General features: G+C 40.0%; 1 protein-coding gene across 3 annotated transcripts in view; it reads left to right on the top strand.

Moving 5' to 3' along the window:
- The first annotated feature begins 17291 nt into the window (after window positions 1-17291).
- Window positions 17292-18740, top strand: part of LOC136875564 (uncharacterized) — a 47176-nt gene continuing 45727 nt past the window's right edge. For all 3 annotated transcript variants that reach the window (XR_010860471.2, XR_011018410.1, XR_011018409.1), the window contains exon 1: window positions 17292-17382. The gene's annotated coding sequence lies outside the window, so the exon portion shown is untranslated. The remainder of the gene's footprint in view (window positions 17383-18740) is intronic.

Here is an 18740-nt window from a genome sequence, read left to right as displayed (position 1 = left end):
CAAAAAGTTGTACGAGGGCTGGAACGGGGTCCACTCAGCCTCGGGAGTTCAGCTGAGTTGAGGGGGGTTCAATTCCCTCATCAGCTATCCTCGAAGTGGTTTTCTATGGTTTCCCACTTCTCCAGGGAAATGCCGGGATGTTACCTAACTTAAGGCCACGGCTGCTTCCTTCCCTCCTCCTTGTCTATTCCTTCCAATCTTCCTGTCCCCCTACAAGGCCGCTGTTCAGTATAGCAGGTGAGGCCAACTGGTTGAGGTATTGGTCCTCCTTCCCAGTTATATCACCCCAACCCAAAGTCTCGCACTCCAGGACACTGCCCCTGAGGTGGTAGAGGTGGGATCCCTCTTTTAGTCCAAAGAAAAAGCCAATCCTGGAGGATAAACGGATTAAGCAAGAAAGAAGAGCGAACAGTTGTTCGCAAACTATGCACTGCCATGCCACCAAATGAAATGAGGGTGACAGTGATATTCTGTCATTCTTTAGTTGTGAGGTTTGAAAAGACAATCAGTCACAGTAATTTTGTGTGGCTATTTCTAGCCGAGTGCAGCCCTTGTAAGGCAGACCCTCCGATGAGGGTGGGCGGCATATGCGTGTTGTTGTGGTGGAGGATAGTGTAATGTGTAGTTTGTGAGTTGCAGGGATGTTGGGGACAGCACAAACACCCAGCCCCTGAGCCTTTGGAATTAACCAATGAAGGTTAAAATCCCCGACCCGGCCGGGAATTAAACCCGGGACCCTCTGAACCGAAGGCCAGTACGCTGACCATTCAACCAACGAATCGGACATCAGTCACAGTGATATCAAGAAACTGGATATAACCAGTTATAAGTGAGAGCTTTCCATATACCTCATAGTACTTGTGTGAAGATGATTCCATACTATTTTCGATGTAGTGAAAATTATAAGAAAAGTGCACTTTACTTTGAATGCCAATTAAAACTGAGGACATTTTCACATAGCAGATCTTGGTACTGAATCAAAGGCTTTTTCCAGATCATAGAAAACTAAATACAGAGGCTGCTGCTGTTCTCTGCATTTTTCCTGGAGTTGTCTAGCACAGAAGATCATATCTGTTGTGCCTCTGAAGGTTCGGAAACCACATTGAGACTCAGACAGAATCCTCTCCGAGATAACTCGGTGCTGGTTTAATAGAATTCTTGCGAGAATTTTACCTGCAATTAACAAAAGCGATATACCACGGTAGTTCCCACATACACTATGATCGCCTTTCTTGAAGATAGTGATGATGGTAGCATTCTTCAAGTCGTCAGGTACTTCTCGAGTTTCCCAAATCAAGGGAATGAGTGTGAAAAAGTCTAGTCTTCAAGGGTATGCCTCCATTTTGTGTCATTTCCAGAGGGATGTTATCAGGACCAGAAGCCTTTCTTGGTTTTAGTTATTATTATTATTATTATTATTATTATTATTATTATTATTATTATTATTATTATTATTATTATTATTATTATTTTCCACTAATTGTAGTTACAATTTAGGGATGGTGAATGGAGAAAGGGCATAGCCCCACATACACAAAAGTGCCTCCATCACCACTTAAAATTATAATATACAAATATACAATTACATTCTACATGGTGTTCTTATATACAGTTACTGTATTTACATAGGCATATTTACATAATACTCACAAGACCTGTTCAACATTCAAGTCATTCGACACCCCCCCCCACCCACCCACCCACCCCCACACACACACACACACACACACAGAGTCTCTCTCTCTCTCTCTCTCTCTCTCTCCCTCTAGAAACCCCACATATATTTTAGCTAGGCCGGCTCACTCATACCCATTTACCGTCTCAAATCACTCGGGACCCCATAACTTTCATCCATCCTCCCACTCATACTGAACATTCTCACAGTAGATAAATTATGTTTTGTACAGAGGGTTTCGTTATATATACATCCTTTTTACATCTTTACAAAATTTTTCTGCAGGTAGTTCTTTTATCTGCGGTGGGAGTTCATTCCACAACCGAGCAGAACGACTAAAGAAGCCACTTTGATATGATGCTGTTCTTGCAAATGGAGGGAAAAGGGACACACCTCGACCTCTTTGAGCGGAACAATAGTTCAGCTGTAAGCGGTTGAAAGGGTTTATATGAATGTTACCTGCGAGGGATTTTCTCAGGAAAGTAATATCTATTTGTTTACAGAGGGATGTTATGGAGGGCAGTGACCTAGCTGTATTTAAATGACCGTGTTGAGTAATTAGTCGTTCTGCTCGGCGTTGAACTCTCTCTAGTTTCGTCATGTTCTCCACTGTAGTAGGGTGCCAGGAAGGAAGCCCGTACAACAGTATTGGCCATACTAATGACAAATAGGCTGTCTGAACGGCTTTTTTCCTGGCTCCCAGTAGAGATCTGCGGATGAATCCCAGGACTCTGTATGCTTTGCACCTTATTTCTTCAACATGCTTATTCCATTTTAAATTGCTGCAGATGTGAATGCCAAGCAATTTTATTGAGGTACAAGGCATCAGGTTTTTACCACACAGTGAAATTTCGTGTTGTAACTGTGATCTTGCTCTAGTAAAGCAGATATATTTACATTTCTGTACATTTATACACATTCTATTTATTTTGCACCACAGAACCACGTTATCGAGATCTGACTGTAACTTATTTACGTCGTTCTCATTGCGAATGGCTCTGTAAATGATGGTGTCATCAGCGTACTGTGCCATAGAAGACGATACACAACCTGGCAGATCCAGCGTAAATATTGTGTACAGCAGCGGCCCTATCACACTACCTTGAATCACACCCGAGGTGACTGAGGTTTGTTTTGACCTGGCCCCACTGAACACAACGCTCTGCGTCCGACCTACCAGGAATGATCGAAACCATGCCTGCAGGTTGCCTTGAATGCCATACTTGTTAAGTTTTAACAACAGTCGTTGATGAGGTACCTGATCAAAGGCCTTACTCCAGTCGAGAGTTACGCAGTCCACTTGGGATATATTAGACTGGTCCAGGGAATGTTGCCACTCATCAGTAACTGTTGTTAAAAGTGTAGTACAGGATTTTCTAGGGAGGAATCCATGTTGGTTGTTATTCAACAGGTTTCTCTCATTCAGAAAATTCAACACATGTTTAACAATTAGGCGTTCCATGCATTTACATAAGCCAAATGTAATAGAGACTGGGCGATAGTTGTCTACATTTTCCCTGTCACCATCTTTGAATACGGGAACGACATTTGCTTTCTTCCATTCTTCTGGAACAGTCCCACTGTTCATTGAAATGTTAAATATTGCACACAGAGAAGGTGCTAATGCTTCTGCACAGCGATGGAGAATTCTGGCCGGCACGTTGTTTGGGCCGTTCGCAGCATGAGGTCTAGTTCTCCGAAGACTTGTTACGACCTCGTTAGCAGTGAAGTACAAGCTAGTTAGGGGCAGAAAGGGAGGGGTTGACCTTGGAGTGAACATGTCTTCATCCTTGTCAGCAGTGGAGAAGTTATTTTTAAATTTACTATTGAATGTGTCTGCTATTTCTTGGGGAGAGGAAACTGATAGTCCGTTGTACTTGAAGACGGATGGAGCACTTTTGCCATTTTTGTTTCTAATGAAAGCCCATAGCTCTTTACTATTGGAACTAAGGCTGTGGATATATGAACTGTAGGCATCACGGATTAATGATTTGAGTTTGTTCCTAGCCAGTCTGTACTTCTCCCACCTACTGTCACTTGGGTTTTCCTTCTATTTCCTGTATAAACAATTTCTCTTTCGAATACCTGATGTTATCTCTTTATTGATCCATGGCGTTTTTCGCTTATTAGAGATAGAAACTTTCGGCACAACTTGATCGACACATTCAAAAAATACTTTTTTCCAGTTTTCCCAGATCTCGTTGATATTTATAGCGCCGGTGAAGGACGCAAGGGGAATAGGAAGACTTTTTGATAGAAGAGAGGAAAGATCGTTCCAGTTGGTGCGGGAAAAATTATATATTGTTCTGGAGTGGAGTTTTGGGGAGGGTTTTCTGTAGCTCAAAGTTGTAATTATGGCTTGGTGATCACAAAATCGAGGTATTACGTCCAGAAACTGGATGGATGATGGAGAGTTAGTAAGGAACAGGTCTAGTATGGAGTGGGAATTTTGAGTAATACGAGTTGCTTCAAACACTAACTGATGGAGGAAAATGTCGTAGAAGGTGGAGAGAAAACTATTAGCAAGAGGATTGTTTGGTACTGGGGCGGAATTTCTAGACCAAGTAATTTCAAGATTGAAGTCACCAGCAATATAAACTGCGTCATAATTATTCTGTACTTGTTGCACACGATCCAGAGAGGAGAGCAAGGCATCGTTCATTGTTTGTGAGGACTTTGGTGTACGATATACAGATCCAATGAGGAATTTATTACTACCGCACGTAATTTCTACCCACACGGCTTCAGCTGTCGTCTCCAACTCGGGACGTCTAGTTGGATTACACTCTAGTTTTGCGGCAATAAGAACTCCGCCTCCTGTGGTTAGAGTGCGGTCCTTACGGAACAGGATGAAAGAATCTGGTAGCACTTCTGAGTCATTAATTGTGTCTGAAAGCCATGTTTCACTGATACACACAACAGAGGGATCTAGGCTTGAGAGCGAAGCGAGAATATATTCTTTTCTACCTGGACGTAAAATGCTGCGTGCGTTAAACGCAAAGAGAGTTAGATTATTATTTACATATTTACAGTTGTAGCTATTTACAGAGTCACTGGTAACGTCACTGGTATTGGTAAAGAAAGAGTTTGTTAGTGGCAGCATTTCGCATTGCCAGCAAGTCCACGTTCTTCCTCCCTTCTTTAATTTCCTGTAGTCTGAAGTAGAAATTTGTGCACATGTCCTGTGACTACTTGACGAACAATTATTGCAGTTTACAAATAGTTGATTACGACACCCGCTGCTTTCACATATTGTACAATGCTGAGGTCCGGGGTTCAATTCAATGTCTCCAATTAGCGCGAGAGTTAGGCACCACAGTGGCCGCCCAGCAATCGGAAGTCTGACAACTCTGCCTTCCCCATTACGACGCGGCCGGGGCTGCTGAGGGACATTACGAAGAAAGTTCTCAGCAACATTGGAGACACGATTTAGAATTGAAGAGAAATGTTCCTTCCAATGCTCTAAAATTTCTCCATTATCAGTTAAAATGATGGAGTTGTCAGCAGTCTTCAATGACCCCGACGAAGATCGAATTGGACCATATATCTCCTTTATGCCAGCATAGAAGTTTTGCAGGTAACGGGCATCAGACAGTCTTTTCAGTTCTTCAGCTTTTTGTTGCCACCAGTTATTCTTAATTTCCCTAATTTGTGCCTGAGATTTTTCTTTAAGTTCCAAGAAATGTGATTTCTTCACATTAGAAGATGGATCTTGAAGAGAGGACAGGTGGGCTTCCCGTTTGGCATTGATCAGACATTTAATTTCATTATTTTCATCAAACCAGTCCTGTCTTTTTTTCCTGAAAAAAACAATTGATTCCTCAGCTGACTCAGTGATGACCTTCTGAAGCGTGGCCCATTCCTGATTTGTTCTATTACTGCTGACTGGATGACTAACCAGTTTGTTTGAGATTGCATTTCTGTAATCTGTAGCAGTGGATTCAGTTTGAAGTTTAGAAGTATCGAATTTCTTTCTGGGCAGGTTGTGGATGGATCTGTTCGGTTTGTGACAGATTGAGATTCTCAACCCCCAGAAAAGGAGCTTATGATCTGTCCAGCAGTCATCTACGTTTCTTGCAATCCTTGTAACAAGGACATCTTTTTTTTCATATTGCCAGTGCTTTGAGCGAGGATGCATCCAAGTGGTCTTGTAGCAATTAGGCAAGCGGAACTGAGTATTAGTAATGAAGAGTTCATGTTCAGCACATAAACCAAGGAGCAGTAGACCATTGGCATTACATTTGCCAAGTCCATGTTTTCCCATCACATTGCCCCATAATTGGTGATCTTTACCACCTCCAGCATTGAAATCGCCAAGTAGTAAGAGTTTGTCTCTTGGCGGTACTTTGGTGATGGTAGTGCTCAGCAGGTTGTAGAATTAGTCTTTAGCTTCTACATTAGCATCCAAGGTGGGAGCACATGCAGAGATGAGTGTCATAGATTTGGCTCCAGAGAGTGGGATTCGGAGAGTCATAATTCTTTCACTGACTGCGGTTGGAGTTAGCTGATAATCATTCACCAATGTGGTCTTTACAGTGAATACCACACCATGAATGCAGTGTTCTCCCTCATCTTTTCCCTTCCAGAAGATTGTGTAGCCTGAGCTGAACTCTGTAAGTTTATCTTCGCCGGACAGTCTGGTTTCACTTAAAGCAGCAATATCAATGTTCATTCGTCTAAGCTCATAGGTGATAAGCGCTGTTCTTCTCTCAGGTCTGTTATTGTCTTTCAAATCAAGTAAGGTTCGAACATTCCAAGTTCCTATAATCAAAGTTTTGGTAATCTTCGTTTTTCGACCGCATAAGAGGTGACCCACTGGGTACGGCCTCCTAGCTGGCTGCGATAGGGTAGATCATGGGAGACTACTGGTAAAAAATGAGTGCAATTGGACTTGACAAAAGAGTGACTGAATGGGTGGCTATGTTTCTAGAAAATAGAACTCGGAGAATTAGAGTAGGAGAAGCTATATCTGTCCCTGTAATAATTAGGAGGGGAATTCCTCAAGTCAGTATTATTGGACCTTTATGTTTTCTTATCAATGATATGTGTAAAGAAGTGGAATCAGAGATAAGGCTTTTTTTCAGATTATGTTATTCGGTACAGAGTAATAAATAAGTTACAAGATTGTAAGCAGCTGCAAAATGATCTCGATAATGTTGTGGTATGGACAGTAGGCAATGGTATGAGGATAAACAGGGTTAAAAGTCAGGTTGTTTCACAAATAGGAAAAGTCCTCTCAGTTTTAATTACTGCATTGATGGGGTGAAAGTTCCCTTTGGGGATCATTGTAAGTACCTAGGTCTCAATATCAGGAAAGATCTTCATTGGGGTAATTACATAAATATGATTGTAAATAATGGGTACAGAGATCTGCACATGGTTATGAGGGTATTTAGGGTTTGTAGTAAGGATCCAAAATAGAGGGCATATAAATCTCTGGTAAGACCCCAACTAGAGTATGGTTCCAGTGTATGGGACCCTCATCAAGATTACTTGATTCAAAAACTGGAAAAAATCCAAAGAAAAGCAGCTTGATTTGTTCTGGGTGATTTCCGACAAAAGAGTACCGTTACAAAAATGTTGGAAAGTTTGGGCTGGGAAGACTGGGGAGAAAGGAGATGAGCTGCTCGACTAAGTGGTATGTTCCGAGCTGTCAGTGGAGAGATGGCATGGAATGACATCAGTAGACAAATAAGTTTGAGTGGTGTCTTTAAAAGTAGGAAAGATCACAATATGAAGATAAAGTTGGAATTCAAGAGGACAAATTGGGGCAAATGTTTGTTTATAGGAAGGGGAGTTAGGGATTGGAATAACTTACCAAGGGAGATGTTCAATACATTTCCAATTTCTTTGCAATCATTTAAGGAATGGCTAGGAAAACAACATATAGGGAATCTGCCACCTGGGCGACTGCCCTAAATGCAGATCAGTAGTGATTGTGTGCAGCGAGTGCTTGTGATTTGTTCATGAAAAGTCAAAAGGAAAAGTTAGATACAACTGTTAAAATGTTAAGGTCAGTTTATGTAGCAGCAAAAAGAGAGTGGAGTTTCCATGATCATCCAGATCTTATAAATCTACAGATCACAAATGGTTTAGACATGGGGACACATCTTAATACAGACAAGACTGCGGCGGCAATGACCAATTTTATTGCGGAACAATTACGTTTAAAATGAGTTAATTTAATCAAAGTGACTGACTGTTTTTCAATTTCTGTGGACGAGTCTACGGATAGATTTTCTGGAAACCATTTGATTTTGTACATTACATACATTGATGAACAGAATGATGCTTGCTGCTGTTTCTATAAGCTAGTACCTGTTCAAAATGCTGATGCTAAGTCACTGGAAGAGAAAATTGTCCAAGCCTTTTCAGAAGATATATAGATGTAGAAATGTTCAAAGATAAACTTGTGGGGTTTGGTTCAGACGGGGCTGTAGTGTTTACTGGCTGAAATGAAGGTGTTGCTGCTAGAATCAGGAGGAACGTGTTTCCCCACTTGATCAGCGTGCATTGCATGGCTCATAGAATGGACCTTGTTTCAGAACAAGTTTTTAGTGTTGTGAATGCTGTTCATAATTTTGAATGCATACTAGATGAACTTCATAAACTTTTCAGTAGACCATCTGCAACTGCTGAACTGAGATATAATACGGCAGTCACATGTGTTTCAGAGTTCTTGAAAGTCAAAAAACTCTTCCAGGTTCATTGAATTTCAAGTGAGAAGGACTTTTTATTGGCAGTTTTCAAAGACTTCCCTTGCAACATGCAGTACCTAATCTGTGAATCTGAAAACCGTGAAGTGTTGAGTAAAGATCGTTGTAAATTTGCAGGTCTGTACAGAAAGTTGTCGCAGAGAAAAAAATATTCTATTGTTGGGCTTTCTGTTAGATGTGTCGTGTGTACTGTCCCTCATAAGTACAATAGTGCAAAAGGAATTGGTTTCTTATTGTGAAATCGAAAACAAGCTTAATTCTACAATGCAGACCCTTAAAGAAATGCGCATGAAAGATGATGTTTATTTGACTCTTTCCAAGGAAAAGTATTTGACATATTGCAAATGCAATTCTGAGGAGGATGAAAAGAGAGAGTCTGACAGAGTAAGAGCACAAATAATTCAGGGTTTAGTAGATGAAGTAGAAAGAAGATTTCCTTGGAGGTAGTATAAGATAGGCTCTGAAACCCTAAATGATTTGGTTCATTTGAAAGTATTAATATGAAAAATTTGTTCAGTGCCTATGTCAACCGCCGCTTGTGAACGAGGTTTCAGCGTTGATCATAGCATCAAAACAACCGAAAAAAATTGCTTGTTGGTAAACACTTTGCAGGCTTTGATGACTATCAAACTCAATGGATCCCCTTTGAGATTGTGGGATGCAGTTACTGTCACTGATTAACGGGTCACTTCTGGGCATCACTTGGCAGACCAACGCTTCTCATTGAAGAACAGCAGCAAGGAGAAATACAACCTCAGAATTTTTCTTTGAGGTGAGTTTCGTTTTATTATCTTTCTTATCCTGTAATAATTTCCTTTTCTTTAAAATAAATCTGCATTTTCATTTTTAAGATTTTAAATTACTTAAATTTTTCCAAGATACCTCTGTGACGCAGTTGGTAGAATGTCGGCCTCCGACCATTGCTCTGGTGGTTGAAACACTGATCACTCCATGCGAGATTAGTTCTGGACAAAGTGGAGCAGGAACAACTTTATTCAGGTTTCTCCTGTCATCTCTCATCCCGGCAACACTTTCCAAATTCTCTTAATTTTTCATTCATTAATCATTGTAGAGAGGACTTCAATAGGCCTCACCAGCTGGCACATTTTATTTCCTCGGAGTCAGTTACGCGCTTCATTCATTCACGTTTTTTATTTTCTTCCCTTATGATTTTCCAAATTAGTGCACTGGTAGTTAGCAGGATTTCTGTCAGAAAATATCTTCTGGGGGCCTATTTCATAATTTGGGGATGTGGTACAAAGATGGGACAAAAATGATGGACCATACAATATTTAGTATACTCTATGTTTATAAATTGTATCTTTTATTTATTTATTTATTTATTTATTTATTAAGTTAAATTTTGTTTACAGTTTTACTCCCTTATTATTATTATTATTATTATTATTATTATTATTATTATTATTATTATTATTATTATTATTTTCCACTAATTGTAGGTACTGTCGCTATAGGATTCCATGGTCACTATGTGTGCAACGATCCAGCATCTGTTGCAGATAAATTATTGCTCAACATTGCAACTCATAAGGTCTGCCACCAGCCGTGCTCAAGGGGGGAGGGGTGCGTAAAGGAGGGGAAGAGAGAGAGAGAGAGATGAGTGCCTAGACTTCCGAAATCCAGATTGACTTTTTCCATCGTTTACGCCTAGGGCTTCAGTGAAATTGCACCTAGTTCGAAGTGCCTACTTGTTACTAGTAATTTTATTGAACTGTGTAATGACTTAACAGAAAAAATGTAATTGCCTACAAGGAACAACTTCCCAGTAATTATTATTCTTGTTATAACAACAGAATTCAAGTAAAAAAGATTTTAAATGTACATTTTCCTGGGAGAGGGGGTAATTTACTTACAGGGAATTAAATGCCCCCTCCCCTGCTGGGCACTGCCTGAAATAAACACTAGTAGTTAAGCCCTTCTCCCCACCCCCGACCGTTTTTTTTTTCTTTCTGATTTTGCACCCTGGCTGTGGTGTACAGCTTTCTTGCCTGTTTGATTCTGTATTTTCTTAATATACATAGTAGCATAATAGACTCAATTGAAGAATTTTCTTCAAAATCTTCGAGGATGGCACTTCTAACAATTAAAGTAGGGAATAAAACTTATACTTTAATAAATGTCCATGCACCAACAAATGACAAAAACAATAAAGATAGAGAAGGAGTTGAAAACTTTTGGGAGGAACTTGATTACATATTAGCGAAGATCCCTGATGAGCATATAAAAATCTTACTTGGAGATTTCAATGCTAAAATAGGCAGAGAAAAGAAGTATCGCACAGTTGTAGGAAAATGGCCAGCTCATAAATTAACGAACAAAAATGGCCAAAGATTAATTGAACTTTGTGCAGATCATAGACTCGTTTTGGAAACCACCAGATTCATGAGGCGACCACATAAACTTATGACATGGAAATGCCCTAACGTAAAATTGGGAGAGTTTCAGATTGATCATGTTGCCATGGATAAAGATTATCATAAAGAAATTTATAATGTCAGAGTCCTCCGTGGGGTAGACATTGACTCGGATCATTATATCTCAAAAATAAAAATCAAGTTAACACCAAAAAGGAAACACAAACATAATCATCTCAAAGCAAGGAGAAATTATGATCCCAGTTACTTAATAAATAATAAAATATATTTAGAGAGATCCAAAACACCTTTAAATGACAAATTAGAGACAATGATCAACAAACTTAAAACCATAGCTGAAGAAATTGCCCCAATCAAAAGGAGAAAGAAACATGCGTGGTGGAACGAGGAATGTGACAAAGCAATTCAAGCAAGACACAAGGCATGGATAAATGATCAACAGAGGAAAACGGAAAAATCTCGAGAAGAACTAATTAATGCCAGAAGACAAACAGCTAAAGAAATTAGGACAATTAAAAGGAATTATCAAAAGGAAATGCTTAGCACTATAGAAGAAACATTCAATCAGCATAAAACAAGAGACTATTACAAAACATTCAAGCAATATCAATCTAAATTTACCCCTCCCACACTTATGTTAAGAAATAAAAATGGTAAAATGGCACACAATAATCAGGATAATGCTAACATTCTTGCAAAATACTTTAAAGAGTTACTTAATTGTGAGGATCCTGTGGAACATTTAGAATTTGATCCTAACCCAAAAAATAAAACTCCATTACAAAAGATTATACCACCAGTTTACAATGAAGTGAAAACGGCAATTAATGCACTTAAAAACTACAAAGCAGCAGGAGAGAATCAAATAGTAGCAGAAATATGGAAGAATGCTAATGATCAGACTATTCAAAACCTACATAAATACATCATTGATATTTGGAACACGGAGAAGCTTCCTGAGGAATGGAATACAGCGATAATCCACCCGCTGCACAAGAAAGGTGATCGCTCCGATCCAAATAATTATCGGGGGATATCCTTACTTGATATTACATACAAGATTTTATCCAAGATTATATACACAAGAATCCAAGAACAACTCGACCAAGAACTTGGAGAATATCAGGGAGGATTTCGACCAGGTAGAAGCTGTCCAGATCAAATCATTAGTTTAAAATGGATAATGAAGCACCAAAGAGTTCGAAGTAAGGGTCTGGTCATCACGTTTGTAGATTTTAAAAAAGCATACGACAGTATTCATCGTGACTCATTATTAAAAAGCCTTAAAGAATTTGGCTTACATCAAAAACTTGTTAACCTCATTAATATGACTTTTAAAAATACGAAGGCAAAAGTTAAATTTAGAGGTGAATTATCAGAATCATTCACTATAAGAACTGGACTTCGACAAGGAGACGGACTTTCACCATTATTATTTAATTGTGCATTGGAGAAGGTTATGCGTGAATGGAACAAGAAATGCCAACCAACTATCAAGATCGGTAGAAATATTAAACTCAACTGCCTTGCTTTTGCGGACGATTTAGCATTACTTGCAAATACAATAGAAGAGGCTAAATTTCAAATTGAACAACTAGAAATTATAGCTAAAAAAATGGGATTACAAATTTCATTTGAAAAAACAGAAATGATGCCAACTTTTAAAGTTGATTTACCAGTTATTCAGCTGAACAGTAATAAAGAGATTAAAATTGTTCAGAAATTCAAATATCTTGGGGAAATAATAACATGGAACACAAATGAAAAAGAAGCAATAGAACACAGAACAACTAAATTTAAACAAGCACAAAGACTTACCTGGCCAACCTATAAAAAAAAATCTCTTTCGATAAACGCTAAGCTGAAACACTATAATTCCATAGTTAAACCAGAGGCAACCTATGCTAGTGAAACTTTATTCAAATTAAATGTAAAATCTACAACAGACAAATTACAGAAAACTGAGAGAAGAATTCTTAGAACAATTATTAATAAAAAACACCAAGTTGATGGACAGTGGAGATTGTTGCCTAACAACATTGTCTATCGTGAATGTGAATCAATAATATCTACAATGCGTAAAAGAAGAATTTCCTTTTTCTGTCACATATCAAGATTAGCAGACACCAGGATATTGAAACAACTATTCGATTACTTTTTGAAGAATAAAATCAATAATAATTGGTTCAAAGAAGTTCAGGACGATTTGGAAGAATTGGGTATAACTCGGCAACAAATCAAAGACAGAAAAGAGAAGAGGATTTTGAAGAACAAAAGCATAAGTCTCAAACTAAAAGCAGTTGAACGGAAACAATATACTATATCGGACACACAAAGGGCTTCCAGGTCGGAGAGGATGAAAAAGTTCTGGGAGAAGAAGAAGAAGAAATTAACTCAAATGTATTGATTTCAGTGCTCCAATGTGGGCGTAAAATATGTAAATAAATAAATAATACAGTGTATATTGAGACATTTAAATACAACTAATTTCATACAATTATTTTCCTTTTTTAATTGGTGGAAAGCCCTCCAAAGTAACCTGTTACACGCACATTCATCTTTAATTTGTCATTTCACGAGTGGATCTGAAACTTGTTTCTGTTACCACTGCAACCCTACTGGAGGGAACAAATACAATAACTTACCACACGCCAATTCTTATTGCATCAATCCCTTACAGTGAAATGACTTTAGGTGTAAACATAGTCACATAACAACACCTGCTTTTGTTTCTCTATACTTACGGTACGCGTAACCATTATAATGAGCGGAGGGCATATCCCTGATCGTGACAACAATTTCCATACTCAATATTGCTAACACTATGTCCGACCCATTGGCTGAATGGTCAGCATTGAGACCTTCGGTTCAGAGGGTCCTAGGTTCGATTCCCGGTCGGGTCGGTGATTTCAATTGTGTGTGATTTAATTCTTCTGGCTCGGGGACTGGGTGTTTGTATTTGTCCCAACACTTTCGTCTTTGTATTACGACAATGCACTACACTACCAACCACCACAGAAACACGGAATAGTGATTACATCCCTCCATATAGCGTTGGCGTCAGGAAGGGCATCCGGCCGTAAAATATGACCAAATCCCCCATGTGCGACACAGTTTGTACCCGCGACCCCACAGATGTGGGAAAAGCGGTAGAAGAAGAAGAATATTGCTAACGCTATGAAGGTTAAAAGTAAAGTGAACAAAAGTACGTGTATGCGCCCCGAACCGGCGATGGAAACGGTCGCAGCGGAAATCCCCACTATTGTTCGCATTAGTTACAAAACTACCTGGTAGATGTTTGTGACATGGTGGGAGGTTGCAAATACAATGTCATTGTTAAAATCGGAAAGCTAATCCAGGGTAGATGGGATTCTCAGATTCACAGGAACGGCAACGAAATATTTACGAAGACCTGGGAATCCCTAGTCAGGTATATGGTATAGCAATGATCCCTAGGATGCGCGAATTTCCGCTTTAATTATGTGTTCGCACTTTTCCGGCATCCGTGGCTCACCGCCTCTGTATTCGAGAGGCTGGCTCCCAACATCGGCTGTCCTGAGAATGGTATAGGCCTACCTTTGTTTCCCATTCTCCTGCACTAAGACGAATGCCAGGGCAGTTCCTAGAATACGCCACGACCGCCAACCTCCTCATCTTCACCAGTACAAATATCCTGGCGTGAGACAACGTTCCCGTCTAAGAGGCCCGTCTTCCCTTTCAATCTCGACTTCTGAAAGGTAAACTATACCTAGCATATGTTGTGACGTGTATTTTTCTTTACCAACTAACAAAATCTATACCCATATCCCTTACATTCTATATACTGTATAGTGTATGTTGTGTGTGTTTCTTTGCCGCATTATTTGTATAAAATGGCACTTCTTTATAGCTTATCATATGGCCATTATTATAATAAAATGATGGTACCGTATTTATTCTAAATCAGAATATTGTATCTTTACTCAAACTATATATTCTTGGATTCATTTCTCTTGTACTCGGAATATATGAAATGCTGCAGTTACGTTGGGATGGGAATAACAGAGGTTGGCGGGGGGGGGGGGGGGGGGAGTTGTCGTCCAAGGAGTCCAGACACACCAGGAGTTTTAACGAATATACTTTTATTAAGCATTGTATATATACCAGTAATGTATATTATTATTAGCTTCCGGAATCCGCACGAATCCACCACTCTTACTTAGATCCAAGGGCACTCATTTCCATTTTAGGTACGGTATTCTATACCACCTAAACTCTGGGAGTTTGGACACCTATCGAAATAAAATTCTGGATGAAGAACTACCTTAATGGATCACCCCCAAACCGAAATCCTGGCTACGCCACTGGCTGCAATATCGGCTCCACATCAAGTTTTTCCCTCAACTCAAGTGAGTGGGTGCCACTTCCATATGAAGAAATGCTTATGGAGAAAAATTCAAAGTCTGGGTCTACAAGAGGAATACCGTACCGTAAGAATGAAGAGTTAAAGCTTCACGTAATCGTGTGTGCGGCACTGGCATTTTTGAAACCGGAGGACGTAGATGACGGATGGCTCCAGATTTATGTGGAAGCTCCCGACAACCAGAAATTCTTCGTTTCGACTACTTTGTGGATGCATGGCTACAAAATGAAGAGACCCCCATCGAAATGTGGAGTTGCTACGATATCACGAATGCTGTAGAAATTTTTTCGGGGGCACTCAGCTCAATCTACATTGCCTCCGACATGCTCTTAATTTCTAAGAAGAAAAGAGAGAGCAGGGAAGAGTGGGACGTGATACAAGGAGTATCTGCCGGTTTCCGAGTTAGACTCGCTACCACAGCGAGAGTTTGTGCTGGTAAGGTGGTGTTAAGGTGTGATACTAAGGGTCAGGGAAAACCACATAGGCAGAAAAGAGAAAGAGCCTAGGCCTACGTGTAAAACGTGATAAGTTTTCATAGCACATGCAAGGATGTGGGCTGGAAAAGTCCAGAGGTTGCGTTGGTTAGGAATATGTGTCATGCAATCATAACAATTTCCTTGCCATTGTCAATTGGGGATCAGTCCTTCTTGTCACTGCCGCATCGGCTCGGGTCCGCTAGCGTCTGGACTTTGGGCCACAGGTTCGTCCCACTGTCCAGCAGCCAGTGGTCCCTGGTGCCAAGTCTCCGTTTGGAGAAAGGGATTAAGAGGCCATCCTCCTCCGCCTGGCGATGTCCCTCTCGTGCGGTGTTGGTGGAACACTACTTGCCTAAACTACCATTTCACTCAGTATGAATATAATTATTTATAGCGTAGATTTTAGCGCACAATTCCCCGACTTAACATACCGATTATCATTAAATTCTCTTCTGCCGTTTTTTTCGTGATGACTATACAGATAGACGGGCAGGAATTACGGAGGATTAAAAAGTGCATTCATTACCTTGTCACTGTGGATACGACCGATACAGAAATAACATTCTTTTTAAATTCTGAGCAATGTACAGACAACACTCTTGTTTTATATATATAGATGACCGCTTCCGTAGCGTAACGGTTATTGTTATTATGTGTCAAAACTTTAAGAATGGTAGGCCTATGTGGTTGAAATAGTACATGCAGCTCACCTCCATGGGGGTGTGCCTGAAAAGAGCTGCACCAACTTGAGATGAGGCCATGAGTTTATTTTACTTTACGTATGATATAACACTTAGCCTAGTAATTTCCAAAATGCGTTATTAGGTATTTACATCATATTATTCCTCTCTATATATTTACTTTTGTGCGTGTGTTTCATTCTTCCCTCTAAATGGGGGCCACGTCTTCTCTTAGGCCAAAAGTGTCTTTATTATTGAGATATGAATACATTAAGTAATACAAACATATGTTTTTAACAATTTATACGATATATCCAGGAGACTAGGTACCGGTATATTCATCTATTGAGTAGGCCCAAGGGCGCCCATACCTGGGGGCAAGGTGGGGCCGCGGCCTCCTCCCCCCTAGCTCTCAGGGAAAGGCAAAAATCTAGTCTAGTCAGGCGTTGTCCTTTCAAGAAAATGATGTAAAAGTCAGTATTACGTAGAAGCGGTAGTGCCGTTCCCCACCTACAGGCAGGGAACACCGTGGGTTATTCTACCACAGAATACAAGTCGCCATTTATCTTCCCAAATATTAAAAATACTACGTACCCCCAGGTCTCTCCCCCCCCCCCCTACAAACTGTCACATGGGCCCTGATGAGTAGGCCTAGGTATATCATAATTTGTATTTGTTTTGCTACTTACACATACCGTACCTACAAATCAGAGGATACCGTACTGTTTTTGAAATATTAACGCTTTCTTTCTTTCTTTCTTTTAATATCGAAAAAGGATGGTTAGCAATTACTTCGTGAGGTAATGAAAGTGAGAAGCCCATACTTATATCAGCCCTATCGTAAATTGTTACGTGGAATTCGCTGATTGGTTTGCTTCGTTCTCGACTACTATTCGTCGTTACGTCATGATGTGAGGTGGGGATGATCAACTGTTCAGGTGATTTGGTTGTTTGTTTCTATCAGGACCCTCAGGACAGGAGGTCACGAACAGGTACCTGTCATCGGAGCCAGAGCTTTCCTAACGCATCTGTTCGAGGTAAGATGGCTGAATGGAGCATGTAGTAGAGTTAAAAAAACATCTACTGGAAATTACAGACTATTTACTGAACACATATTCACAATGTAAATTACCGTACATAATTAAAACAGCAGCGCAAGCCTCAGTAGAAATTGCATTTAAAGTAATAAAAATCGAAAACCTATTGAGAGTCCCAGGCCTTTTCTACGTTTTCGTCTTCGTCATTCGATTTACCGTACATGCTAACGGCTTGGGCATTAATTTTCTTATATTCACTTGCTTTCAGTCCAGCGTATTCATTGCCTGATACAGTAAACCTATTTCCTGGACATATTACATTCTCTGAACTAATAGCCACATTTGTCTGTTTCTGTACGGTATGGAGTTCCATTAATTTGAACTGCGTTAGTCTTTTCTTTCGCATCCACACTTTTATCACACAGACTTTAACCTTATCACTAATTCAGTCCGAGAACTTGGCAGTTCTCGTAACTTAGTAGGCCTACTGTATATTTCTCTAGAAGCGGCCCTAATTTAGAATATTTTTATCCTACCGGTGGTTTGCTTCCTTCCTATTCACAATTTGAATAGCTTTATCCAATCGTACTGGCATCTTTACTAACTCAAATCTCTAATCCCCATTCTACCTTAATTTTCCCTATGGAATACTTTTTGTCTGTTTGTAGCTTCGAGTAAATTGTTTAGAACAAAAAGTTAGGTATTGACAAAATTCAGTTCGACAAAAATTATGTGATGGTCAGAGCAAAGGCTGGTTGGATCTTCACCAGTGGTTATGTGGTTTTACGGAAGCTAGAAACATCGATGGTGATACCAAATCAAGGTAGGCATATACTATGTAAGATAAGATAGCTTGCCACTGCTTTTGTCACTTGGCCAGCAGGTACTATTGCAACAAAACTGACCCTACAAGTTAAGAATACCTTTCATAACACTCAGGCGCACTAGTACCTACTTCGAATATCGCTACTCAGCAGCTTCCGTATTGAGACAGCCATAGACGAGACTGGGGCTTCGGTGGAAGCTGCATTTTGCTCTGGCCTGTGCCAAGAAACAGATGCAAAGAAATGGCAATAGGCGGAGGTGACTGTAATTTAAAGAACTTACTATGAATGTTCTAGGTAGGCCTATCTAGGTAAATGAGTTAATACTAAACAGAAATGGGTGCGGTCCAAATGGGGCAGCAAGGGCTCATGACAAGTGTTTCCACTTCTACAGCATTGAAGACTCGCTGGGGTTCTCTTACCAGTACCCTTATACCTCGAGGAAACTTAAGTGGGTGTATTTAGTTCCATCACTGTTACCTAGACTTGGCAGGCCTCCCAGTCGGATAGCGAGCAGCCGCCGCTGTTTACTTA

This window comes from Anabrus simplex, chromosome 6 (assembly GCF_040414725.1).
Source record: "Anabrus simplex isolate iqAnaSimp1 chromosome 6, ASM4041472v1, whole genome shotgun sequence".
In the NCBI taxonomy this organism is placed as follows: Eukaryota; Metazoa; Arthropoda; class Insecta; order Orthoptera; family Tettigoniidae; genus Anabrus; species Anabrus simplex.
The sequence above is the reverse complement of the archived record's forward strand: the minus strand, read 5'-3'. Positions and strand labels throughout refer to the sequence as shown.